The 27,122-nt window shown below is 40.7% G+C and overlaps 1 protein-coding gene across 4 annotated transcripts in view; it reads right to left on the reverse strand.

Moving 5' to 3' along the window:
* Positions 1-27,122, reverse strand: part of slc8a2 (solute carrier family 8 member A2) — a 179,981-nt gene that overhangs the window by 137,017 nt on the left and 15,842 nt on the right. Inside the window, exon 1 of one of the 4 annotated variants that reach the window (XM_062962399.1) lies at positions 8,497-9,354. The exons of the other annotated variants lie outside the window; for them this stretch is intronic. The gene's annotated coding sequence lies outside the window, so the exon portion shown is untranslated. Of the gene's footprint in view, positions 1-8,496; positions 9,355-27,122 lie in introns of those variants that run through there. 4 annotated transcript variants of the gene reach the window in all.

Genomic DNA, 27,122 nt, shown 5'->3' on the forward strand with positions numbered 1-27,122 from the left:
TTCTGTGTTTTCAAATAATACGCTGTGTCCAGTGCTCTGCTATGGCTAACAGTCCAGAAAACTGGAACATGGCCATACAGCCTGGAAAACTCACAGCAACCCAGTGATTCCAGCCATGAAAGGATTATAATGTTTATTTATACCCCGCTTTCTCTCCCCAAAGGGGACTCAAAGATTATTCCCCCTCCTCATGGCATGGGGTCCTATATTACTATTAATGCAGTCAACCATTGCATTTGATTGTTTGTTTGTTTTGCCACCAAGTCCCATTGTTTAGCTATTAGTGCATCAAGTTTGGCTTGTGATCTACGAAGACCCCCCTACGCTCTTTTGACATATACTGCTGACAAGCCAGGTGCCATCCTTCCTGTATTTATGCATCTGATTTTTCCTGCCTAAATATATAAGAAGACAGAACACAGCTTCGAAATGTTACCCTTTGGAGGCAGAGGGATTCTATCCCATAACTCAATGTCCTATTGGTGGGGATTCTGAGCACTGAAACTTGGTGACACAGTGCGTTAAAGAGCTGAGCTACTGAACTTGCGGACCAAAAGGTCCCAGGTTCAAATCCCGGGAGCAGAATGAGCACCCACTGTTAGCCCCAGCTCCTGCCAACCTAGCAGTTCGAAAACATGCAAATGTGAGTAGATCAATAGGTACTGTTCCGGCAGGAAGGTAACGACACTCCATGCAGTCATGCCGGCCACATGACCTGGAGATGTCTATGGACAACGCCAGCTCTTCGGTTTAGAAATGGAGATGAGCACCAACCCCCAGAGTCATTCACAACTGGACTTAACTTCAGGGGAAACCTTTACCTAGCTTGTAAAATCCTGTATTTTTCAAGCTCTGAGACAAGAAGAGGAGACTTTTTAAACCTTTGTCATTACAATATAGAATACCTCCCTCAAAATGGTTATTTTGGGTAAACAGCTGTGTTATTTAGAGGTCAGAAACACTCACCCAGGCGATTTTATAGGTGAGATTTAAGTGAGCAAATCTTAGCTTATTTTTTATCTGCTGTTATCTTTGCTCTTCTGTTTAATTCTATTGGTTTTATGTTAGACGTGGCCCTGACATCTGTTCCGATTAGGTGTGTTATATGAATGATCTTGACAGAAATAAAGAGGTAGGCAGAGCAAAGATTGATCAGTAGATGATAGATTGATTGATTGATAAATAAAATTGGATTAAACTAGATTAAATTAGATCGGATTAGATAGACATCCCTACTATTCCCTCCTTTGTGTCATAACAGAAGAAGAAAGGCAACCAATTATTATCTATACACATAATGAAAGTGAAAATATGTATGTGTGTGTGTGACTGAGGTGCCCACTTACATAGACAAGCTCCCACTTCCATGAATAGCTATAGCTCCCACTACTTAGGAGACACCAATGGCCCTCCTTCCAGTGACATTGCAGGTTATAGCGAGCATCATGAACATGTCCAAAAGCCCTGCCAATGTCCTCCACAAGCCCCAGACTGCCCGCCATCTGAGTGAAGGCTTTCATATGGGGACAATTTCATCCTAGATTTTCTGAGCTTCCTCCACCACAGACATCCCAGTGTTCCTTACTCTCTCCATTGGTATGGAATTTGCATGACCCCACCCACTGCCTCTCCCATAACCCTTTCCTATTCTTGTCTATGGCACACAGCAAACAGAGGAATTGATCAGCAACTGAACATACTAGAGAGGTTTGGGGAGAATTCAAATGATTTATAGGAGTTGTAGGAACTGTGATGTATAGTTCACCTGCAATCTAAGAGCACTCTGATCTCCAACAACGATGGATCTGGAACTAACTTGGCACACAGAAACCCCATGACCAACACAAAAATACTGGAGGTCTTTGGAGGGATTTATAGGAGTTGTAGTTCACCTATATCCAGAGCTCACTATGAACCCAAACAATGATGGATCTGGACCAAATTTGGCATGCATACCCGATATGCCCACATTTGAATAGTGGTGGGTTTTCAGGGGAATTGGCCTGGACATTTCGGAGTAGTAGGTACTGGGATTTATAGTTCACCTGCAATCAATGAGCACTCTGAAGTCCACTACAGATGGAATTCGACCACACTTGGCACATGTGAGCAGCAAAAAATACTGGAGATCTTTTAGGGAAATTCACCTTGATCTGGGGGAGTTGTAGTTCACCTACATCCAGAGAGCACTGTGAACCCAAACACTGATGGATCTGGACCAAACTTGGCACACAGACCTGATATGCCTACATTTTATTACTGGAGGGGTTTAGGGGAACTGGCCTTCCTTTCTAGGAGTTGCAGTTCACCCACAAGCAGGGAAACTGTGACCTCCACCGATGATGGACCTGGTCCACACTTGGCACACAGAACCCCATGATTAACTCAACCTACTGGAGGGGTTTGAAGGGACTGACTCACCATAGTGGGAGTTGTAGTTTACCCTGCAGACAGAGAGCACACTGAACCTCACCAATTATGCATCTAGACTAGAGCAAACTTGAGCAATATAACAAACTTTAAGTACTTATGGAGTTTTTTGGAGTTAACCTGTTATGATGTGAGATGTAGTTCATCCACAGCCTTATGCATTTTTTAAAAATGACATTTTCAAAGAACCGGGTACCCAAGCTAGTATATCATAAAGTGGATTAATTGATTGATTGATGCACGCATGCACCATTTCTAGACTGCCTAGATCCTACAGCAGGGGTCCCCAAACTTTTTAAACAGGGGGCCAGTTCATGATCCTTCGGACCGTTGGAAAGCCGGACTATAGTTGGCCACCGAGCAATAACAACAACAACAACAACAACAACAAAGAGGGTTGGAAGAGACCCTTTGGGCCATTGAGTCCAATCCCCTTCTGCCTTTGTGCACCGAAAGCACAAGCAAAGCACCCCTGACAGATGGCCACCCAGCCTCAATGTTAATAATAATAATAATAATAATAATAATAATAATAATAATAATAAAGAGGGTTGGAAGAGACCCCTTGGGCCATTTAGTCCAATCCTTCTGCCTTTGTACACCAAAAGCACAAGCAAAGCACCCCTGACAGATGGCCACCCAGCCTCAATGTTAATAATAATAATAATAATAACAACAACAACAACAACAAGGATTGGAAGAGAAGAAGAGACCTTTTGGGTCATTTAGCCCAACCGCCATCTGCCCTTTTGCTGTGGGGGCCAGATAAATGGCTTCGATGGGCCGCATCCGGCCCCTGGGCCTTAGTTTGGGGACCCCTGACCTAGATCCTACAGCATAAGTGATCAGAAACAAAAGCATAATGCAATTGTCTTTATACATAGAGTTTTTAGTTTGCCAAAGAGTGCAGGTGCCTCACCAAACTACATCTCCCACAGCATTGAGCCATGACAGTTGAAGGGGTGTCAAACTGCATTAATTCTACAGTGTAAACTTGTTTGCTCTCATGTCAGGAGTGATTTGAGAAACTGCAAGTTGCTTCTGGTGTGAGAGAATTGGCCGTCTGCAAGGACGTTGCCCAGGGGATGCCTGGATGTTTTGATGTTTCTTTTTTTTTTAATAAGTTTTTATTGGTTTTGCAACTAAAAAAATTACAGTGAAAGTGTGAGAACAATGAGTTCTAGGAAAGAAGGAGAAAGAAATGCAATAAAGGAGGGAAGAGAAAAGAAGAAGAAAAAAGGGTAGAAACGTATAATAAAACATATAAACAAAAACACAGAACAAGAGCAAGTGTTGTGATAAAATCCAACGGAGTGACTTCCATCTCTTACACAGCTACTTTAAGAAGTTTGTATTTATACCTCTTTTTCCTTTCTTTTTCCTTCCTTCTTTCTGTTTGGTGACCACGTCTTCATATTTCTTTCTGTTAGTATACAAGCCTTTTGTATAATTTATTTAAGTAATATAAGTTATATTAGCACCTTCATTTGCATTTCTACCAAGTACTTTTTAATCGGCTCCCAATTTGTTTGCTTTTTTGGGATACTATAATTTTTTTTAGTAAGTATGTTAATTTGTCCATATTCATTATTTCCATGACCTTAATTAACCAACAATCTAGTTCCGGAATTTCTTTCTTTTTCCAATATTTGGCATATATAATTCTGGCCGCTGTAGTGAGATAATTGAAAAGCATTTCTTTATTTTTATTATTTTCAATGTTGAGCATTCCTAGGAGAAAGTATTTTGGATCTAAGTCTATTTTAATTTGCAACATCTTTTGTATTGCCTGGTGGATTTCTTTCCAATATTTCTTTGCTTTTTTGCAAGTCCACCAACAATGGAAAAACATTCCTATTTGATCTTCACATTTCCAACATTTGTTTGAGGTTTTTTTATAATATTTTGATATGTTTCTACCATCCTTGTGGGAGGCTTCTCCCATGTTCCCGCATGGAGCTGGAGCTGATAGAGGGAGCTCATCTGCACTCTCTCTGTGTTGGATGGGAACTGGCAACCTTCAGGTCAGCAACCCAACCTTCAAGTCATCACTTCTGCCGGCACAAGGGTTTAATCCACTGTGCCACCGGGGGTTCCCAGTATAAACTGAAGCCCTGCCAGTCCTTGGCATGTAAACTGGGTGGCATTCAAAAACCTTAATGTTACCAAATCTTTCGTGACCCCAACAATGAGGTAAGGGGACCCCCTCTGGAGTCAGGACCCACAATTTAAGAAGCAGTCGTTTAGAGAAAGTAACTGTCCCAAGTTCTGTCCAAAGTTTTCCAGCTCAGAAGCTCTCCCTTTCCCATCTCAGAGGGTGGAAGAATGATGTGCCAATCTACTGTTGGCAATGGCAAAATAGCGCAGAGCATTGAACCCACTTTAGCTCATGCTGCAGGTGCCAGGGCTTGTCCGGCGAGTTGGGGGATTCCAAAGCACTGGAGCCTCATGTTGTCGCCTTGCAGGGAAGAAGAAAAAAACCAGGAACTCTGTTCCCCAATACAAACATTCCTGTAATTAACGTAATCGCCTCATTAACTGTATCTGGGCGAAACACCAATTAAAACATCTGGGAGGCTCATTCTACTAAAGGACAACAATGGGTCTCTGTTAGCATTTCTTCCCCTTTCCAATTGAGGGTTTGGAGCCTCTTAATAGCTGCTTGAAGCTGATCTGGGTGACTAACACATACCCACACGGAGGCACGCTTGCATGCACAAATGTGGTCTGCTCAGTGGTGGAAATCCATGCGGTTGCCTTACAATTACTTAAGTAATTACATAATTAATTCATTGGTGTTGTTAACGGCCATCGAGTGACTTCGATATCTGGGGACTCCATCAAAGTCATCAATAGCCCAGCTCAAGTCTTGCAGACTTTGGGCCATGACTGCTTCTGTCCCCATCTACATCTATATATATAAAAGAGTAATGAAATTTTGGCCTAGGACAAAACAACAAAACTACACATCCCAGAAACACTACACTTGGCAGCACAACCCCTCATCCATGCCTCTATGTTCATACAACAAAAAGAACAGAAAAATAAAATCCTAATTAGAGGGAGAGGAATAATTGTTTTTATCCAACTGCTGCCAGTTAGAAGGCTAAGCTCCGCCCACTTGGTCTTCTAGCAACCCACTCAGCCCAGGGGACAGGCAGAGTTAGGCCTCATTTAGGCCTCTTCCACACTGCCTATAAAATGTATTTTATCTGTAGATTATCTGATTTGAACTGGATTATATGGCAGTGTAGACTCAAGGCCCTTCCACATAGCTATATAACCCATTTAGAATCTTATATTATTTATTTATTTATTTATTTATTTACAGCATTTATATTCTGCCCTTCTCATCCCGAAGAGGACTCAGGGCGGATCACACTGCACACATAAAGGCAAACATTCAATGCCATAACATAGAACAGAGACAGAGACAAGACGCAGGCAGGGGCTGGCCTCAAACTCATGACCTCTTGGTCAGAGTGATTTGTTGCAGCTGGCTTGCTTTCCAGCCTGCGCCACAGCCCGGCCTTTGAACTGGATTATCTGCTTTGAACTGGATTATCTTGACTCAACACTGCCATATAATCCACTTCAGTGTGCATTTTATTCAGCTGTGTAGAAGGGGCCTCATACTTCGCCACAGCAACGCGTGGCCGGTCACAGTTAGTTACCATATAATTCAGATCATCAAAGCAGATAATCCACATTATCTGCTTTGAACTGGATTATATGAGTCTACACTGATACATAGAAGGGGCCTCAACTGAATTTATCCATCTGGAATTGCAAACATTATTGTCCTTTCTAAAAGATGTGCCAGGACCTTCATCCCTGGACCAAATCTGATGTGGGACATCTGCCTTCCACAATTGGCAGCCAGTTGGAATGGATTGGTTTTATTTTTTTTCACATTGAAAAGACGCCTTGTACACCGAGTGCCACAAACCCCAAGTTTGTCACAATGTGAGCACTTGGCTCTGGATTCATTCAGCCTTCTTCACTTTTGGGCCAAGATCCTGCACCTATGAATGCAAAATAATACTCCACCAATGCAGCTCTGCACTTGCCCTCTCTTGCAATGCTCAGATCCTCTTGGGGTCCCTGAACTATGGGGCAATGCCCCCAATCCATGGGCCTGGAAAGTCTTTGGATTGAGCAGAAGCAGGTTTGGATTGCTGTGAGTTTTTTGGGCTGTATGGCTATGTTCCAGCAGCATTCTCGCCTGACGTTTTGCCTGCATCTGTGGCTGGCATCTTCAAAGGTTCTGTTGGCGCTGAAGCAAGTGGAGTGTATATATACTTGTGGAATGTCCAGGGTGGGAGAAAGAACCCTTGTCTGTTTAAAGCAAGTGTGAATGTTGCAATTAGCAAGCTTGAATTAGCATTTGAGCAGCCATGATGTTTGCAAAGTCACTCAGTGAGGGTAGCTGCATAGAGGTAGCCTGGCCTCTGTTGCCTGGAGACACCTTCTGTTTGGGGGGCATTGATTCCTTCTTGTCTGGAGTTCTCCTGTTTCTGAGTTTTGTTCGTTATTTACTGTCTTGATTCTGGGGCGTTTCAATACTGGGAACCAGATTTTGTTCATTTTCATGGTTTCTTCCTTTCTGTTGAAATTGTCTACATGCTTGTGGAGGGTTGCCCCATTGAAAATTGGAGACTGCCGACTCTCCACATTCACTGGGATTGGGGCACAGAAGAGAAAACCATGAATAAAACATCCTCTGTTTTGCAAAATGGAAATCTCCGTAACCTTTTGGAAATGTTATGATCTTTGGAAAGGCATGACTTTGTCAGAAGTCACAACCTTTTGAAAAATGATGCCATGACCTCTTGGTAAAAGCATGACCTGTTAAGAGTCATAATCTTTTTGGGAAAGTGGCATTCATTAGTATTCATGCAAAGCAACTAGATTTCTCAGCTGTTAAACTGATGTACCTATGTCTTTGAACTGTTAGGGACAAAGATATGCCAATGCACAAACACACACACACATATACCATATATACCTGAGTATAAGCCAACCCGAATATAAGCCAAGGCACCTAATTTTACCACAAAAAACTAGGAAAACATTGACTCCAGTATAAGCCGAGAGCGGTAAATTTCAGAAATCAAAATAGATACCAATAAAATTACATTAATTGAGGCATCAGTAGGTTAAATGTTTTTGAATATTTACATCATGCTCAAATTTAAGATAAGACTGTCCAACTCTGATCAAATCATTATTCTCATCTTCTTCAATGTAAATGTGCTTACGTATCCTTTTAATAATAATAGAGTAAAATAATACATGTAATAATAATAATAATAATAATAATAATAATAAATACAGGAAAATAATACAAGTAATAATAAACAGAGTAAAATAATAAATGCAATAATAATATAATAATAAGATCAGAGTGAAATAATAAATGTATTAATAATAATAAAAAATAGAGTAAAATAAATGTAATAGTAGCAACAATAATAGAAAAATAATAAATGTAATAATAATAATAATAATAATAATAAACTTTATTTATACCCCGCCACCATCTCCCCAACGGGGACTTGGGGCGGCTTACATGGGGCCATGCCCAAAACAATACAATATAAAACAACAAATCATAACGCATTAAACAATACAATAAAAGAAAATATACACTACAGTAAACAAAATCAAAAGAACAGTAGAACAATAAAACCAAGGGCGGGCCACATGATCACTACGTTAAAACTCGGGGTGAGAAAGGAAGTAGGAGTAAAAAACCACAGATACCAATAATAATAGAGAAAAATAATAAATGTACCATATATTCTCGAGTATAAGCTGACCCAAATATAGGCCAACCAGGACCCTCACTCGAGTATAAGCTGAGGGGGGCTTTTTCAGTCTTAAAAAAAAGGTTGAAAAACTAGGCTTATGCTCGAGTATATACAGTATATTCAGCAGAGTTTCAGAAGTGAAACTTGTCCAAAAACATCTACTCTCCCTTAAAATATATTTGCCTTTAAATCATGCTCTCAAGAGACAAAAATATGCAGACGTCTTCAAAAGTAACATAGTTGGTTTACTCACAAACTTCATGTATTCAGCATACAGGTACTTTGCTGATCAGTCCAGTTACAGATAAGATTTGAAGTAGTTTCTGTGTGTAGGTAACAACAGTCCATAGTCCAATGTAGTCTAATGCTTTCTATACAGCTTACTGTTCCTGCACTGAAGTCTGAAGAATACAGTTCTTACTGAAGTCTAAACTGAACTGTTTCTCAAATGGAGTCTGAGTCCTGAACAAGCCCAGATCTGATCACATGGTCTGCAGCCCCTCCCATAGCATGAGTTAAAGAAAACTGCAAACCAATATACCATATATACTCAAGTATAAGCTGAGTTTTTCAGCCCTTTTTTAGGACTGAAAAAGCCCCCCTTGGCTTATATTCGGGTGATGGTCCTGGTTGGCTTATATTCGAGTCAGCTTATACTGAAGTATATATAGTACATTTATTATGTTTCTCTATTATTATTGGTATTATTACATTTATTATTTTACTCTATTAATATTGTTACTATTACATTTATTTTACTCTATTTTTATTATTAATAATACATTTATTATTTCACTCCGATACAATTATTGTTATATTTATTATTCTAATCTATTTATTTTTACATTTATTATTTTACTGTATTTATTAGTATTATTACATTTATTATTTTACTCTATTAATATTGTTACTATTACATTTATTTTACTCTATTTTTATTACAGTGGAGTCTCACTTATCCAACATAAACGGGCCGGCAGAATGTTGGATAAGCGAATATGTTGGATAATAAGGAGGCATTAAGGAAAAGCATATTAAACATCAAATTAGGTTATGATTTTACAAATGAAGCACCAAAACATCATGTTAGACAACAAATTTGGCAGAAAAAGTAGTTCAAGACGCAGTAATGCTATGTAGTAATTACTGTATTTATGAATTTAGCACCAAAATATCACGATATATTGAAAACATTGACTACAAAAATGCATTGGATAATCCAGAACGTTGGATAAGTGAGACTCTACTGTATTAATAATACATTTATTATTTCACTCTGATACAAATATTGCTATATTTATTATTCTAATCTATTTATTTTTACATTTATTATTTTACTGTATTTATTAGTATTATTACATTTATTATTTTACTCTACTTTTTTAAAAGGATACATAAGCACATGTACATTGAAGAAGATGAGACAGTTGGACAGTTTTATAAATTACAGTTTTATGTAAATATTCAAAAATATTTAACCTGCTGATGTCTCAATTAATGTAATTTTATTAGTATCTATTTTTATTTCTGAAATTTACCACTCTGGGCTTATACTTGAGTCAATGTTTTCTCAGTTTTTTTGTGGTAAAATTAGATGCCTCGGCTTATATTGGGGTCGGCTTACACTCGAGTATATATGGTACACATGTAAGCAATCTAGTTTTCTGAGCACCAGCCTCTTCTCTGCAAAGAAGTCCACCCTTTGCAGCTTTGAGTCTGCATCACTAGCATTTAAAGAAGGAGGTTAAAGTCTGCATCTTTTTCCTGTGTTTTCTTTTCTTTTTTAAAACGATTTTATTATTTATCAAACTACTTGTACATCGAAAGAGGGGGAACAATATTTATAGGAAAGTTTGAAAAAGATAAGTGAAAGACCAGAAAAACCAGAAAAAAAAATTAAGGAAAAAAAAAGAAAAAAGAAAATTGAACTTCCGTTCAGCCCTTGTTCCTGTATAAGTTTCTTTTGATCTACTTCTTTTATCTTCTCTCCCGTTTATTTTCGGGAAAAAAGCCTTCAATTCTATCGATTCTTCAAGGATTGTACTTTAAATTCATATACTCTTCCACTACCGACCAGTCCGTCTTCTTTATACCCTTACCAGTGTTTTTTTTCAAATAATATGTTAATTGATCCATGTCTTTTATCTCCCATACCTTTTTTAACCAGTCTTCTCTATCTGGTATCTTCTCTAACTTCCACATCTTTGCAAAAACCATTCTTGCTGCCGTTGACAAAAATATGATTAATTTTTCTTTATTAATATCCTGAAAAATGTCTTTATCCAAAATGCCCAGAAGGTATGTCTCTGGTTTCATTGAGTTGTTCATCTTTAAAATTTTCTGACATTCGCCATGAACCATATTCCAAAATTCTCTTGCTTTACTACAAGTCCACCAACAATGATAAAATGTGCCCTCTTTGATCTTACGTTTCCAACATTTATCGTTGACTTGTTTATACATTAAACTTAATTTTTTAGGAGTCAGGTACCATCTATGTATCATTTTTAAACAGTTTTCTTTTAGATCCATGGCATAGGTGAACTTCACTCTTCTTATCCAAATCTCAGTCCATTCTGACAAAAAAATTGACCTGCCTATATTTTTTGCCCAATTCACCATCGAGTTCTTAACTACCTCTGTTTCCATTTCCCATTCCAACATTTTCCTGTGTTTTCTTAATTGCCTAAAAAAAATTCCTTATGAATGATTTAGCACTAAGGAAAAACGGTCTTCCTCCTTCCTCCCGCGGAAACCTCAAAGAGACATCTTTGCGGAGGTTCCATGCTGCACGTATTTATTTAATTTTAATGATTGATCAATTAAAAGCCAGACAGGTGATCTATAAAAAGAAGGGACTTGACAGCCCTTAGTTAACTTGTTTTGCATCTTGTTCTGTGCCCAAGGCAACACAGGTACATTCCCTTAAGGAATAACAGGTTTTTTAAGGTCCCACAGAGCTCTTTTGCTCCAGCTCTTCTATATTAATTAACTCTATATCCCAGGTGCCAGCTTGCAAAGTGAGCTCAAACATGGGGTACATCTACACTGTAGAATTAATGCAGTTTGACACCACTTCTCACCGGCATGCCTCAATGCCATGGGAGTTGTAGTTTAGCAAGGTCTTAACCTGCTTTTATTCTAAAGCTCGGGCTGTGGCGCAGGCTGGAGAGCAAGCCAGATGTAACCAGCTGCAATGAATCACTCTGACCAGGAGGTCATGAGTTCGAGGCCCGCTCGGAGCCTATGTTTGTCTTGTCTTTGTTCTATGTTAAAAGGCATTGAATGTTTGCCTATATGTGTAATGTGATCCGCCCTGAGCCCCCTTCGGGGTGAGAAGAGCGGAATATAAATGCTGTAAATAAATAAATAAAGTGTAGGTAAATGTACATTAAGTCTAGTCGTGTCCGACTCTGGGGTTGGTGCTCATCTCCATTTCTAAGCCGAAGGGCCGGCGTTGTCCGTAGACACCTCCAAGATCATGTGGTTAGCATGACTGCATTGAGCACCGTTACCTTCCCGCCAGAGTGGTACCTATCGATATACTCACATTTGCATGTTTTTGAACTGCTAGGTTGGCAGAAGCTGGAGCTAACAGTGGGAGCTCACCCTGTTCCCTGAATTTGAACCACTGACCTTTTGGTCAGCAAGTTCAACAGCTCCGTGGTTTAACTCGCTGTGCCACCGGGTGTTCGTGTAGATGCACCCAAAGATAAATATTTCTCATTTTGATGTAAAATGGATTGAACTGGATTCTTCCTATTTTAGGATGAACTAAACAGGAACGCCTTCTCTTCTGTCGTTCTTATATCTGTTCATTATTGCGATCACGCAACAGACCAATAACAATGATCTCCTTTATTTATTTATTTATTTATTTATTTATTATTCGGACTTATATGCCGCCACTCCCCTAGGTCTCGGAGTGGCTTCCAAAGGCAGACTAAAATCTAAAACAATTTAAAAAATCAAAAGCCTGCCGAAACAGGTGTGTCTTACATGCCCTGCGGAAGGCTGATAAGTCCCGCAAGGCATGAACTTCAGGTGGCAGAGTGTTCCAAAGTGATGGCGCCACTGCTGTAAAGGCTCTGCGTCTAGTTGCTGTTAGGCACAAGATCTTAAAACTAGGAACTTCCAATAGATCTTGGTCCTCAGAACAGAGGGATCTCTGGGGTTGGTCGGGGGTGAGGCGGTCCCTCAGGTACATTGGCCCCAGACCGTGTAAGGCCTTAAAGGTGAGTACCATCACTTTGAAGGTGATCCGGTGCTCAATTGATAACCAGTGCAGCTGCAGTAAGATTGGTGTTATATGACATCTCAACGGGACTGCCGCAAGAAGTCGAGCAGCTGCTTTTTGTACCAACATGAGCTTCCGGATCACCAACAGAGGAAGGCCAATGTAGAGGGTGTTACAGTAGTCCAGTCTTGAGATGACCGTGGCCTGGATCACTGTAGCTAGGTCATCTCTAGACAGATAGGAGGCCAGCCGTCTAGCCTGCCATAGAGTCATAGAATAGTAGAGTTGGAAGAGACCACATGGGCCATCCAGTCCAACCCCCTGCCAAGAAGCAGGAAATCGCATTCAAAGCACCCCCGACAGATGGCCATCCAGCCTCTGCTTAAAAGCCTCCAAAGAAGGAGCCTCCACCACAGTCCGGGGGAGAGAGTTCCACTGCCGAACAGCCCTTCTCACAGTGAGGAAGTTCTTCCTGATGTTCAGGTGGAATCTCCTTCCTTTCCTGTAGTTTGAAGCCATTGTTCCGCGTCCTAGTCTGCAGGGCAGCAGAAAACAAGCTTGCTCCCTCCTCCCTATGGCTTCCCCTCACATATTTGTACATGGCTATCATGTCTCCTCTCAGCCTTCTCTTCTGCAGGCTAAACATGCCCAGTTCTTTAAGCCGCTCCTCATAGGGCTTGTTCTCCAGACCTTTGATAATTTTAGTCGCCCTCCTCTGGACGCTTTCCAGCTTGTCAACATCTCCCTTCAACTGCGGTGCCCAGAATTGGACACAGTATTCCAGGTGTGGTCTGACCAAGGCAGAATAGAGGGGAGCAGGACTTCCCTGGATCTAGACGCTATTCCCCTATTGATGCAGGCCAGAATCCCGTTGGCTTTCTTAGCAGCCGCATCACATTGCTGGCTCATGTTTAACTTGTTGTCCACAAGGACTCCAAGGTCTTTTTCGCACACACTGCTGTCAAGCCAGGCATCGTCCCCCATTCTATATCTTTGCATTCCATTTTTTCTGCCGAAATGAAGTATCTTGCATTTATCCCTGTTGAACTTCATTTTGTTAGTTTCGGCCCATCTCTCTAGTCTGTCAAGATCATTTTGAATTCTGCTCCTTTCTTCTGGAGTGTTGGCTCTCCCTCCCAGTTTGGTGTCGTCTGCAAACTTGATGATCGTGCCTTCTAAACCTTCGTCTAAGTCGTTAATAAAGATGTTGAACAGAACCGGGCCCAGGATGGAACCCTGCGGTACTCCACTCGTGACTTCTTTCCAAGATGAAGACGGCACATTGGTGAGCACCCTTTGGGTTCGTTTGCCACAGGTGAAAGAAGGTGGTTCTACTAATGGCAGAGGGGAGAGAATGGCCCCCTGAGGAACCACACAAAGTAGAGGGGACCTTTCAGAGGCCAGGCCTCCCCTCTCCACTCGCTGTCCATGGTTGTGAAGGAAGGAGGTCAGCCAATTTAAAGCTGTCCCCGACTCCAACAACAGCAAGACAGTGGGTCAAAAGATTGTAATCAACTGTGTCAAATGCTGCTGTGAGATCCAATAACACGAACAGCACCAACCAGCCCTGGTCAAGCTGGCATCGAAGATGATCTGTGATGGAGACCAACACAGTCTCAGTCCCATGCCCCGCACGGAAGCCGTACTGGAAGGGATCTGGTCCGGCTGTGTCGTCTAGGAACTGCTGCAACTGCTCCGCTACTTTGCAGTTGTAAGATCTCAATTGGATCCCACCAAAGGCCTTTCTGTTCCTACAGTGGCTAAACAGATGCTTTCAAGAAGCCAAAAAGCAAGATAGGAATGCAAAACCTCCCTCCTACTCATGTTCTCCCATAACTGGCCCTCGGAGCTATAGTGGATCCAATAGAGAGGAGATTATACAGCCATCAGGAACGGCAACTGCTACTCTTGTCTATGAATGCATGCAATCCTCTTTTCAAACCATGCAAAGGAACGACACTCCAGAAATATTGTAGCCACCAATTCCACACTTTGATGACTCATTTTGTTTATTGCATTTACGTCAAAGAGCCCTGTAGGCAGTGAACCATAATAAAATGCAGACACAAATGTTGTTGTTGTGTGCCTCCAAATTGTTTCCAATTTACAGGCATGGATTTTATCACAGGGTTTCCTGGAAAGATTGGTTCAGAAGAGTTTTGCCATTGTTTTCCTATTGAAGCTAAGAGAGTATGATGCGCCCTAGGCTGGGACGTGTCATACTACCAGCTATTAGGAATTGTGGGAGTTGTAGTCCAAAACACCTGGAGGGCCGAAGTTTGCTCTTACCTGATATACAGGATGACAATTGAGACATTTTAAAAAGCATTTTTAAAATGAGTAAAAAGGTGTGTGTGTGTGTGTGTGTCAAACAAACTAGTCAAATAAACTATAGTCACCTGGATCTGTAATTGGTTAAGTGAACAAACCCAAAGTACCATAAGCAGGGTTCCGTTCTGGGCCCGGTTCTGTTCCACATCTTTATTAATGACTTAGATGAAGGGTTAGAAGGCATGATCATCAAGTTTGCAGATAACACCAAATTGGAAGGGAGAGCCAATACTCCAGAAGACAGAGCAGAATCCAAAATGATCTGAACAGATTAGAGAAATGATTGGCCAAAACTCACAAAACGACGTTTAACAGGGATAAATGCAAAATACTCCACTTAGGCAGAAAAAAACGTGCAAAGAGACAGAATGGGGGACGTCTGGCTCGACAGCAGGACGTGTGAAAAAGATCTTGGAGTCCTCGTGGGGAAGAAGGTAATCATGAGCCAACAATGCCATGCAGCAGCTAAAAAAGCCAATGGGATTTTGGCCTGCATAAATAGGAGTCTAGTGCTTAGATCCAGGGAATTCATGCTTCCCCTCCCTTCTGCCTTGGCCAGACCACACCTGGAATCACACTGTGTCCCATTTTGGGCACCGCAATTGAAGGGAGATGTTGACAAGCTGGAAGGTGTCAGGAGGAAGGCGACTCAAATGAGAGAACAAGCTCTATGTAGAGTGGCTTAAAGAGCTGGGCATGTTTAGCCTGAAGAGAAGGCTGAAAGGAGACATGATGAGGGCCATGGATATGTGAGGGGAAGTGAGGAGGGAGCAAGCCTGTTTTCTGCTGCCCTGGAAACTAGGACGCAATGGAACAATGGCTTCAAACTACAGGAAAGGAGATTCCACCTGAACATTAAGAAGAACTTCCTTACTGTGAGAGAAAGCTGTTCAGCAGTGGAACTCTCTGCCCCGGACTGTGGTGGAGGCTCCTTTTCTGGAGGCTTTCAAACAGAGGCTGGATGGCCATCTGTCGGGGGGGGGGGGCTTTGAATACTATTTTCCAGCTTCTTGGTTGGACTGGATGGCCCACATGGTCTCTTCTAACTCTAGAATTGCATGGTTCGATCTCTACCTATCTACCTCTCCATCAATCTATTGTAGCCATATCTAGTTAGCTAGCTAGCTATGTATCCATCCATTAATATCAGTCTGTCATCTATCTATCTCTATCTACCTGTCTATCAATCTATCAGTCTATATCTATCTATCTATCTATCTATCTATCTATCTATCTATCTATCTATCTATCTATCTATCTATCTAAATATATAAATATCCATGCATCCATCAGTCTGTCATCTATCTCTACCTACCTGTCCATCAATCTATCAGTCTATCCCTATCTATCTATCTATCTATCTATCTATCTATCTATCTAAATTTATAAATATCCATCCACCATCAGTCTTTCATCTATCTATCTCTACCTACCTGTCCATCAATCTATCAGTCTATCCCTATCTATCTATCTATCTATCTATCTATCTATCTATCTATCTAAATATCTAAATATCCATCCACCATCAGTCTGTCATCTATCTATCTCTACCTACCTGTCCATCAATCTATCAGTCTATCCCTATCTATCTATCTATCTATCTATCTATCTATATCCATCAATGCATCCATTTATTTATTTATTTATTTACAGTATTTATATTCCGCCCTTCTCACCCCGAAGGGGACTCAGGGCGGATTACAATGAACACATATATGGCAAACATTCAATGCCAACAGACAAACAACATACAGTATAGACACACACAGAGACATTTTTAACATTTTTCCAGCTTCACGATTCCGGCCACAGGGGGAGCTGTTGCTTCACCATCCACTAGTGGCTGTACTTCCTCATTTCTTTTCTCGTGTTTTGCTGGCAGTTTTATGGTGTTGTAAATTAGTTAAATTAGCCTCCCGCATAAAACGTACCTAAATTTCCCTACTTGACAGGTGCAACTGTCTTTCGGGGCTGCAAAGGTCAACAGCAAGCCGGGCTATTTAATGGTCGGGGGCTTAACCCGATCCGGGCTTCGAACTCATGACCTCTCGATCAGAGGTGATTTACTGCAGCTGGTTACTAGCCAGCTGCGCCACAGCCCGGCCCATCAGTTCGTCATCTATCTATTTCTCAAAGTCCAGCATTTGAAGCACTACACCAAATTGGCTAAAGATACAGGATGACAATTGAGAAATTTTAAAAATGAGTAAAAAGGGCAATATATATGTATGCATACACACTATACAGAGTGATTTCCCTGCTTTTAATCTCCCACTGTTCGGCTTCATTGAATGACCCTAGTCTACACAATTCTCATTACTCTACACCACTGTATTCAACTTTACTCTTTCTGTCCTTTCTAAACTGAAAAGTCCCAGGTATTCTCACCTTTTTGCTCCACAATCACCTCTCTGTGGCCCTTTCCCCCACCTCTTCCCTCCTATCCAATGCCCTGGTTGAGCTGCAATGACCAGAAGAGCATTCCAGTCACAATTTATAAACCTGACTTAAAGAAGAGCTCCCAACAAAACCAACAGAGAAGTGGGGACAGTTATATACAATAATAGAATAAGAAGGGACTGCAAGGGCCATCCAGTCTGACCTCATTCTGCCAGGAAAGAAGACACCACCAAAGTCCTGACAAGGGGCTGGAGAACAAGCCCTATGAGGAGCGGCTTAAAGAGCTGGACATGTTTAGCCTGCAGAAGAGAAGGCTGAGAACGAGACATGATGAGGGCCATGTATCAAGATGTGAGGGGAAGTCACAGGGAGGACAGAGCAAGCTTGTTTTCTGCTGCTCTGGAGACTACGATGCAGAAAAACGGCTATAAACTACAAGAAACGATAATCCACCTGAACATTAGGAAGAACTTCCTCACCGTGAGAGCTGTTCAGCAGTGGAACTCTCTGCCCCGGAGTGTGGTGGAGGCTCCTCCTTTGGAGGATTTTAAGACATTTTCAGGCATAAAAACTCAAAGTATACAATTAAACTCAGGTATAAAAATAGAGAAAAAAGTAAAATATTTGGGAGTGATCATAACACCCAGCAACGCCAAGTTATTGAAAAATAATTATGAAAATCTATGGGCCAATATTAAATTAGATATGGAGAAATGGAAATATCAAACTATTTCATTATTAGGTCGCATTGCAATTATAAAAATGTCCATCCTACCTAAATTGTTGTTTCTCTTCCAAACATTACCTATAATCAGAAATGACCACCTATTCAAAAAATGGAATAGCGATATAACCAAATTTATATGGAAAAACAAAAACCCAAGAATTAAGTTAAGAATATTAATGGACGATAAGAAGAGAGGAGGATTGGGGCTCCCAGATATCAAAACCTATTATGAGGCATGTAACTTGGTTTGGGTAAAGGAGTGGGCCACTCTGAAAAATATTAAACTGTTAACATTAGAAGGACATGATTTACGGTCAGGGTGGCATGACTATCTCTGGTATAACAAGAGAAAGTCAGAAAAGAATTTTGGTAACCATTACATTAGGGCAGCATTAATTAGGACCTGGGGAAAAACATAAACTTAGATTTTTTGAGAAAACCCCGTTGTGATTATCACCAATTGAAGCGAAGCACAAAAGAGAATTGGGAACAGAAAATTGGCTCACCTACCAACAATTTTTTTTTTAAAAAAACCAGATCAAAATGAAATGATGATAAAGACACAAGAAGAAATCAAACTGGATTATCCAAAAACATCGTGGTTCCAATATTACCAAAAAGTACAATGTTATAAAGAAGACGTTAAAGTGGGTTTTAAACAAACTGCAGGTCCTTGGGAGTTAATTATGCAAAGGGGGGGAAAAGTTATTAAGACATTATACCAAACATTGCTGCAATGGGCAACGGAGGAAGAACAGGTTAAGAACCGCCAAGTGAATAATAAAACCTCAAGTAAATGTTGGAAATGTGAAGATCAAGTAGGAACGTTTTTTCATTGTTGGTGGACTTGCAAAAAAGCAAAGAAATATTGGAAAGAAATCCACCAGGCAATACAAAAGATGTTGCAAATTAAAGTAGATTTAGATCCAAAACACTTTCTCCTGGAGATGCTCGACATTGAAAATAATAAAAACAAAGAAATGCTTTTCAGTTATCTCACCACAGCGGCTAGAATTACATATGCCAAATATTGGAAAAAGAAAGAAATTCCTGAACTAGATTGTTGGTTAATTAAGGTCATGGAAATAATGAATATGGATAAATTGACATACTTACTAAAAAAACAATCACGGTATTCCAAAAAAGCAAACAAATTGGGATCCGATTAAAAAGTACTTGGCAGAAATGCAAATGAATGTGCTGATATAATTTATATAATTTATATAGAAGGTTTGTATACTAACTGAAAGCAATACGAAGATGTTGTCACCAAACAGAAAGAAGGAAGGAAAAAGGAAAAAAAAAGAGGTAAAAATACAAGCTTCATATAGTAGCTGTGTAAGAGATGGAAGTCACTCCTTTGGATTTTATTACTATACTTGTTTTTGTTTTGTGTTTTTGTTTATATATTATGTAATTTCTGTATCGTGTTTTTTTTTCTCTATCATTATTACCATTATTACCTCCCCCTCTCCCCACGATATGTTTTACTTTATGATTTTTCTTCTTTCTTCTTTTATTGCATTTCTTTCACCTTCTTTCCTGGAACTTATTGTTCTCACACTCTCGCTGTAATTTTTAGTTGCAAAACTAATAAAAAAAATATTTTTTTAAAAAAGATTTAGGACATAGCATAAATTTAAGCCAGTGGGAAGAGATATGGTGTAAAAAGTTGAAATTCACCACAGCCTCTGAGATAAGAGAGAACTGGTATAAAATGTTTTTTAGATGGTATTATTCACCAGACAAAATAGCTAAATTTAGTAAACAGGCCGCCAACAAATGTTGGAAATGCGATAAAGAAATTGGGACCTTTTTCCATCAATGGTGGAAGTGCAAAAAAGTTTAAAAATATTGGACCGAGATACATGACACAACTCAAAAAATATTACAAGTAAAATTTTCATTAAAACCTGAAATGTATCTATTAGGCCTTAAAACTGGGAAAATGAATAAAAAATCAAGATAGAATGCTTTTCCTAATGGGCACTGCTGCAAGGATAGTCCTCGCCAAAGTATGGAAACAAAATAAGATACCATGTATAAATGAATGGATTTTGAAATTGCTAGACCTGATACAAATGGACATCCTAACACAGAAATTAAGAGACGTAAAGATAAGAACGGATTGGTCAAGCTTTAAAGACTTTTTAAGCAAGAATGGGAACACATTTACAATTGATTTATCTGAAGTGTGAAAGACTTTAACTGCGAAAAGGTCAACTGGACTTTGAAAGGGATGCAATCATGAAAATATAGCTTCTCAGGAGGACAAAAGGAAGTCTCTTCTTTTGTGTTTTTTTTTTCCTTGTCTGTCTCTATACCCTTTTTACCCTCTTTACCCATCTCTTCCCTTACCTTACCTTACCCAACCTCACCCCCCATGGAATTGTTTCCCTCACTTTTGCTGTAAAATAACACTTGAAAAGCAATAAAATTTATATATATTTTTTTAAAAAAACCTCAAAGCTTTCCCCATGCCGTGTTTTAGGAGATAGTACAATCCGACATAGCTGGGACTTCTATTTACTTGGGCAGCCCAGAAGAAAAAGCTCTGGGTTATGGATAAGGAAGCATTATCAAGCGTCGCTGCATTGTCCGACAGAAAGAGAAAGGATTATGGGCACCGTTTGGTTTAATTTCAGAGAACGAAGGCACCCAAGCCGGCGGCATTAATGCCCATTTGACTCACAACAAAAGGGAAGAGGTAAAGGAGGGGGCAGGAATTAGTCAACATTAAATTGATCTTTTCTCATTAATTCACAGGCCAGCTTCCTAAATGGATTGGGAATTAGCCAAGGCGCATTGAAGAGGCGTGGAGTTTAATACCTTCCAAGGCAGCAGACGGAGAAAGGGACACTTTTTCAAGGCCGGGGCCAAAGGTGAAAGCGCTTTGTGTTCTCAACCTGAGCGATTGCCGCGCATGATCTCAATGGGATCTCCTTGCACAACAGAAAGCGGCAACGTAGAACCACTCATGGGCTATATTGACAATATATCCAAAAATGGGATTTCATAGAATCATAGAATCATAGAGTTGGAAGAGATCTTGTGGGCCATCCAGTCCAACCCTGTTATGATTGAGCCTCATGGCTCTGCTACTGGGAAGCGTGGGCGTAAGACTCCTCGAGAGTCAGATACTTTCGAGGAGCGAGAAAGAAAGAGGCTGCGAGATATCTTTGCAGAACCATCTGACGAGGATTCTTTTGAGGGGTTTACAGAGAGAATGGAGGAAGAGGTGGTGAGCTCGGAAGAGGATGAGATGGATTGGACTCGGGTAAGGGAGGAATTGGGTGCCACTGGCAATGATGGGATGGAAGATGATTGGGGACCTTCAGGACTAGACCCATGGACAAGCTGGAGGGATGGGACGGGATCCACAGCTGGGGATGCTGTGGGGCGTAGTCAGAGGTGTTCCAGCTCTGATGAGGAAAGTGATGAGGAAACGCCCGGGTTAAGGAGGGCAGCTGATAGTGATGAGGACTTGTAACTGGCATAAAATGGGGCTTGGGAGCAATTGCAAATTGCGTTGGGCAAGGTAATCTGGACGAACGCTTGGGATCTGTGTGGGACGTTTTCCTGAAGACGGGTGTGTTTCGTGTGCTGACTACGTAAGTTGTTTTGGAATTTGGGTTCAGACGGCAGGAGGAATTGTGTGGGCTTTTGTTTGTGCAACCTCTGCTTAATCTCAATAGCTTTGACCTTCCGTCGTCTTCTTGACGGACGCCATCTGCTACTCTGGATTTACGGACTGAACTGACTACGGGCTCGGATTCTCCTACCTGGACTTGGTGAACTACAAACGTCTGCTTCTGCCTTACGACCTTCGGAAAGAACTGGGACTACGCTACTGCTTCAATCCTCGGCTGTTGTGTTTGTATTGGAACCTTGCCTGCTGTGTGGAGGAGTAACTTCTAAGTTACTCAAAACATAGTGCTGGCAGCAGAGAAGCATCTGCTGCCAATTAGTTACATTCTTTTGAACTCTTTGTTCACCAGTTTCTGTTTTGTTTATTCTCAGGCTGAAGCAAGCTGTTTTGATTTTGTCCGGATTAAACTCCGGTTTAATCCGGTTTATCTTTTGAACGTTTTTCTTGTCCCTTTTTGCTTTTTAAGGCCAGCGTTGCCTAGCCCTTGTCTTTTACGGGCATTTTGAGTTCTGTAAATCCAATAAACTCTGTTATCTTTGATCTTGTGGCGTTCTGTCCTTGACAAACCCCATTCTGCCAAGAAGCAACAAAATCGCACTCAAAGCACCCCCGACAGATGGCCATCCAGCCTCTGCTTAAAAGCCTCCAAAGAAGGAGCCTCTACCACATTCCGAGGCAGAGAGTTCCACTGCTGAACAGCTCACACAGTGAGGAAGTTCTTCCCAATGTTCAAGTGGAATCTTCTTTACTGTAGTTTAAAGATGTTGTTCTTCGTCCTAGTCTCCAGGGCAGCAGAAAACAAACTTGCTCCCTCCTCCCTGTAACTTCCCCTTAACATCTTGATACATGGCCCTCATCATGTGTCCTCTCAGCCTTCTCTTCCGCAGGCTAAACTTGCCCAGCTCTTTAAGCCACTCCTCATAGGGCTTGTTCTCCAAACCCTCGATCCCTTAAGTCACCTTCCTCTGGACACATTCCAGCTTGTCAACATCAAGGGACCAGAAGAGTCTCTTGTTGGGATTGGACTGGGTTGAGGTGTTCTCATAATTAATCAGAAGATACTCATATATTTTAAGAGCCCCCAGTGGTGCAGCAGATGAAACCGCTAAGCTGCTGAACTTGCTAACCAAAAGGTCGGCAGTTCGAATCCAGGGAGCAGGCTGAGCTCCTGCTGTTAGCCCCAGCTTCTGCCAACCTTGCAGTTCGAAAACATTAGAGTAGATCAATAGATACCACTCCGGCGGGAAGGTAATGGTGCTCCATGCAGTCATGCCGGCCACAAGACCTTGGAGGTGTCTACGGACAACGGTGGTTCTTCTGCTTAGAAATGGAGATGAGCACCAACCCCCAGAGTCAGACACGACTAGACTTTGCTTTTACCTTTGCTACTCATATATTTTACATTAGGGGAAAAATGAGTGTGTAGATCAGGGGTCCCCAAACGTTTTAAGCCGAGGGCCAGTCCACAATCCTTCAGACTGTTAAGGGGCCGGATTATCATTTGAAAAAAACAAACAAACAAATTCCGATGCACACTGCACATGTCTTATTTGTAGTGCAAAAACAACAACAACAAGAAAAATGAAAGAACAATACAATATTTAAAAATAAAAACAATTTTAACCAACATACATTGATCAGGATTTCAATGGGAAGTGTGCTCCTGCTTCTGGCCAATGAGATAGTCAAGTTAATTAGGATTGTTGTTGTTGTTGTTGTTGTTGTTGTTGTTGTTGTGTGCCTTCAAGTCATTTCAGACTTTGGGCGAGCCTAAGTCTAAAATTTATTTATTTATTATTTATTTATTTACTGCATTTATTTACTACACTTGTAACATACCCTTCTGACCCCAAAGGGGACTCAGAGTGGCTTACAAATTATATGTACATACAATATATTATATTATTAGCATAGCACAATATTAGCATTATATATTACTATATTGAACTATGCCACTGTACTGTAATATTATTAGTTATATTATATGTAATATAGAACATATAATTAATATTATTATATGGTATTATTATTAGTGTTATATTGTATTACATTATAATAATATTATTATCAATATTATATGTATATACAATATATTATATTATAAAACTGAGGGCGGGGGCCAGGTAAATGACCTCCGAGGGCCGCATCCGGCCCCCGGGCCTTAGTTTGGAGACCCCTGGTGTAGATGATGAAATGGGAAAACAACAACCCAAACCAACATGCTGTGCCATTAAATGGAGCATTTTGAAGCCACATTCGCTGTCAATCTGGATCAGGCTTATAACACATGATGTGGCCACTAGCAGACTTGGACACAAGGCTCCTGTAACTAAGTTTAAGGATCTTTTCTAACTGCATGGATTACATGGGGGGGGGGGGGTGGGATCAAGTGTATTTTCTCTCTTTCCCCCTAATTACCATCTTTGCCGAGCTGCTCCTCTCTTCCCTTAAACACGACCTCTGTTGCCAATCCACCGTGCTCTGCCAGTAAAAATACCCAATGTTCTTCCAGATGTGTCACAAACATACCTACCGCATACAAAAAGAGACAGAATTGGGAGCCAGGGGACAGAAGTGTGCTTTAATGCTACCTCTCTACCATTGCCAGACATAGTGTGCAAATATAGTGCCAACATAAAACAACCTCATGAATTTCATAGACAAGGAATACTCAGAGGCATTTCCCTTCCTCTGAAATATCGCCTACAACACTGACTGTTCCTTAGTTTTATCCAATCCATGTACCAACCAGGGCTGACCTGGCTTAGCTTCCAAGATGAGAAGGGAATTATAAGTTCTGGGCTGCTGTGAATTTTCCGGGCTGTATGGCCATGTTCCAGAAGCATTTGTGGGGATTTCTAAAGGAGGCACCATGATGTGGTGAGTTGACTGGAAAGGGCATGTGTCGACAGTTGATTGGCTGAGCCAGCCAGGAGCCAGAATTCCGATTGGCTACTGTCTTTAGCTTGGTGCTGAGACAAACAGGTTTAACTGCCACTTTCATCTCGGAGAGTGAGAAGAGCAGCTGACTGGAAATGGTCAGGAAGGAAATGGCTGCCATACTCCCCGAAGCCTGATTATTTATAAGGCAAATGAGGCATATTTAGAAAACTGTTTAAAGGGACTGTTTATTCACTATGTTCTCTGTTTGAATTCAAAAAGACTACTACAGTAGTGTCTCGCTTATCCAACCTTCGCTTATCCAATGTAGTCAGCATTTTTGTAGTCAATGTTTTCAATATATTGCAATGTTTTGGTACTAAACTTGTAAATACAGTAATTCCTATATAATGTTACCGTGTATTGAACTACTTTTTCTGTTGATTTGTTGTAAAGCATGATATTTTGGTGCTTAATTTGTAAAATCATAACCTAATTTGATGTTTAATAGGCTTTTCCTTAATCCCTCCTTATTATCCAACATTTTTGCTTATCCAACGTTCTGCCGGCCGGTTTATGTTGGATAAGCGAGACTCTGCTATATATATATTGTTGCCCTGTTTGATCTTTTGAACTGAAGTAAAGATACTGTTACTTGTTACACAAGCCTGAGTGGCACTTTATTATACGACAGTTTTATCTTGATTCAGAAACTGTGGGTTTTTTAAATTTGTTTTTATTGTTGTTTTGTCGTTTTATCCCACTTCCACCCTCCCCTCCTTGTACATACACTTTATACAACAAACTACAGAAGTTACATTTGAAATATTAATCTCAATCTTAATTTTTCCACTCCACAACTTAGTACGTTCTCTAAACAGTTCTTAACTGGTTCCCACATCCCCTTGATTATTGCAATATTTTCAATTTTATCTATATTATTCCATTTGCAATTTGTGATTTCTACATTTAACATATCAACTATATACTTATACCAATTCATCAGAGACCATTTTCTTTTATCTTTCCAACCCCTCACTAAAACAATTTGTGCACATGCTATTAATTTGTCAATCATTTTTTCTTTTTGTATATTCTTCACTTTTGTTATCCTTGCATGTAGTACATTTCTATTCACTATTACTATTTGTAGATTTAGCATTCTATTGATTTCTCCTTCAGTCATTCTCCAGTATTCTTGCACCCGATTCAGAAACTGTGGTAAAGCTTCTATTTATCTATTTCTACACCGGAGCCCCAGTAGTGAAGTGTGTTAAAGCACTGAGCTGCTGAACTTGCAGACCGAAAGGTCGCAGGTTCAAATCCCGGGAGCGGATTGAGCGCCCGCTGTTAGCTCCAACTCCTGCCAACCTAGCAGTTCGAAAACATGCCAATGTGAGTAGATCAATAGGTACCGCTCCGGCGGGAAGGTAACGGCGCTCCATGCAGTCATGCCAGCCACATGACCTTGGAGGTATCTACGGACAATGCCGGCTCTTCGGCTTAGAAATGGAGATGAACACCAACCCCCAGAGTCAGACATGACTGGACTTAACGTCAGGGGAAATTTTTACCTTTACAACCTCAAACAGCATTCTCTCCTGACGTTTCACCCACATCTATGACAGGCATCCTCAGAGGTTGTGAGGTCTGTTGCAAACTAGGCAAGTGGGGTTTATATATCTGTGGATTATAAGCGCCTTTAGGCCCTGGAAGAGGTAAATCTGGACCTATTCTGAATGTTATTAGGTTCCTTTCACTAGGATATTTTAATCTGATTATTTTATCTTATATTGCTGCTATAGTCCCCCCCACCTTTGAAGTTGACTGAATTGCATTGGTGGTTGTTTGATATTATTACTATTGATATTATTACTGCTGTTTAAATCTTTGTTTTAACTTGTTTTATCATCTTCTTGTGTTTTAAACTGTGTGTATTGTTAATATATTTGCGCTGTTACTTTTGTAACATTGTGAGCCGCCCCGAGTCCCCACGGGGAGATGGTGGCGGGGTATAAATAAAGTATTATTATTTTATTATGACACAGCAAACAAGATAGATATGCTGGATTTCATATCACAAAATCACAAGTCGAACACTTCCTAGACACGATCCCAGCAGGGTGGCCTTTTGCAGTTGGCAGATCGTAATTTTGTCAATATCTATTGTTTCCAAATGCTGGCTGAGATCTTTTGGCACGGCACCCAATGTGCCCATCACCACCGGGACCACCTGCACTGGTTTCTGCCAGAGTCTTTGAAGTTCAATCTTGAGCTCCTGATAGCGGCTGAGTTTTTCCTGTTGTTTTTCGTCAATGCGACTGTCACCTGGGATGGCGACATCAATGATCCAAACCATTTTCTTTTCCACAACTGTGATGTCTGGTGTGTTGTGTTCCAGAACTTTGTCAGTCTGGATTCAAAAGTCCCACAGTATCTTTGCGTGCTCATTCTCCAATACTTTTGCAGGTTTGTGATCCCACCAGTTCTTTGCTGCTGGCAGGTGGTACTTGAGGCATAAGTTTCAATGAATCATTTGGGCCACATAGTTGTGCCTCTGTTTGTAGTCTGTCTGTGTGATTTTCTTACAGCAGCTGAGGATATGATCAATGGTTTCGTCGGTTTCCTTGCAGAGTCTGCATTTTGGGTCATCAG

This window comes from Anolis carolinensis, unplaced genomic scaffold (assembly GCF_035594765.1).
Source record: "Anolis carolinensis isolate JA03-04 unplaced genomic scaffold, rAnoCar3.1.pri scaffold_10, whole genome shotgun sequence".
In the NCBI taxonomy this organism is placed as follows: Eukaryota; Metazoa; Chordata; class Lepidosauria; order Squamata; family Dactyloidae; genus Anolis; species Anolis carolinensis.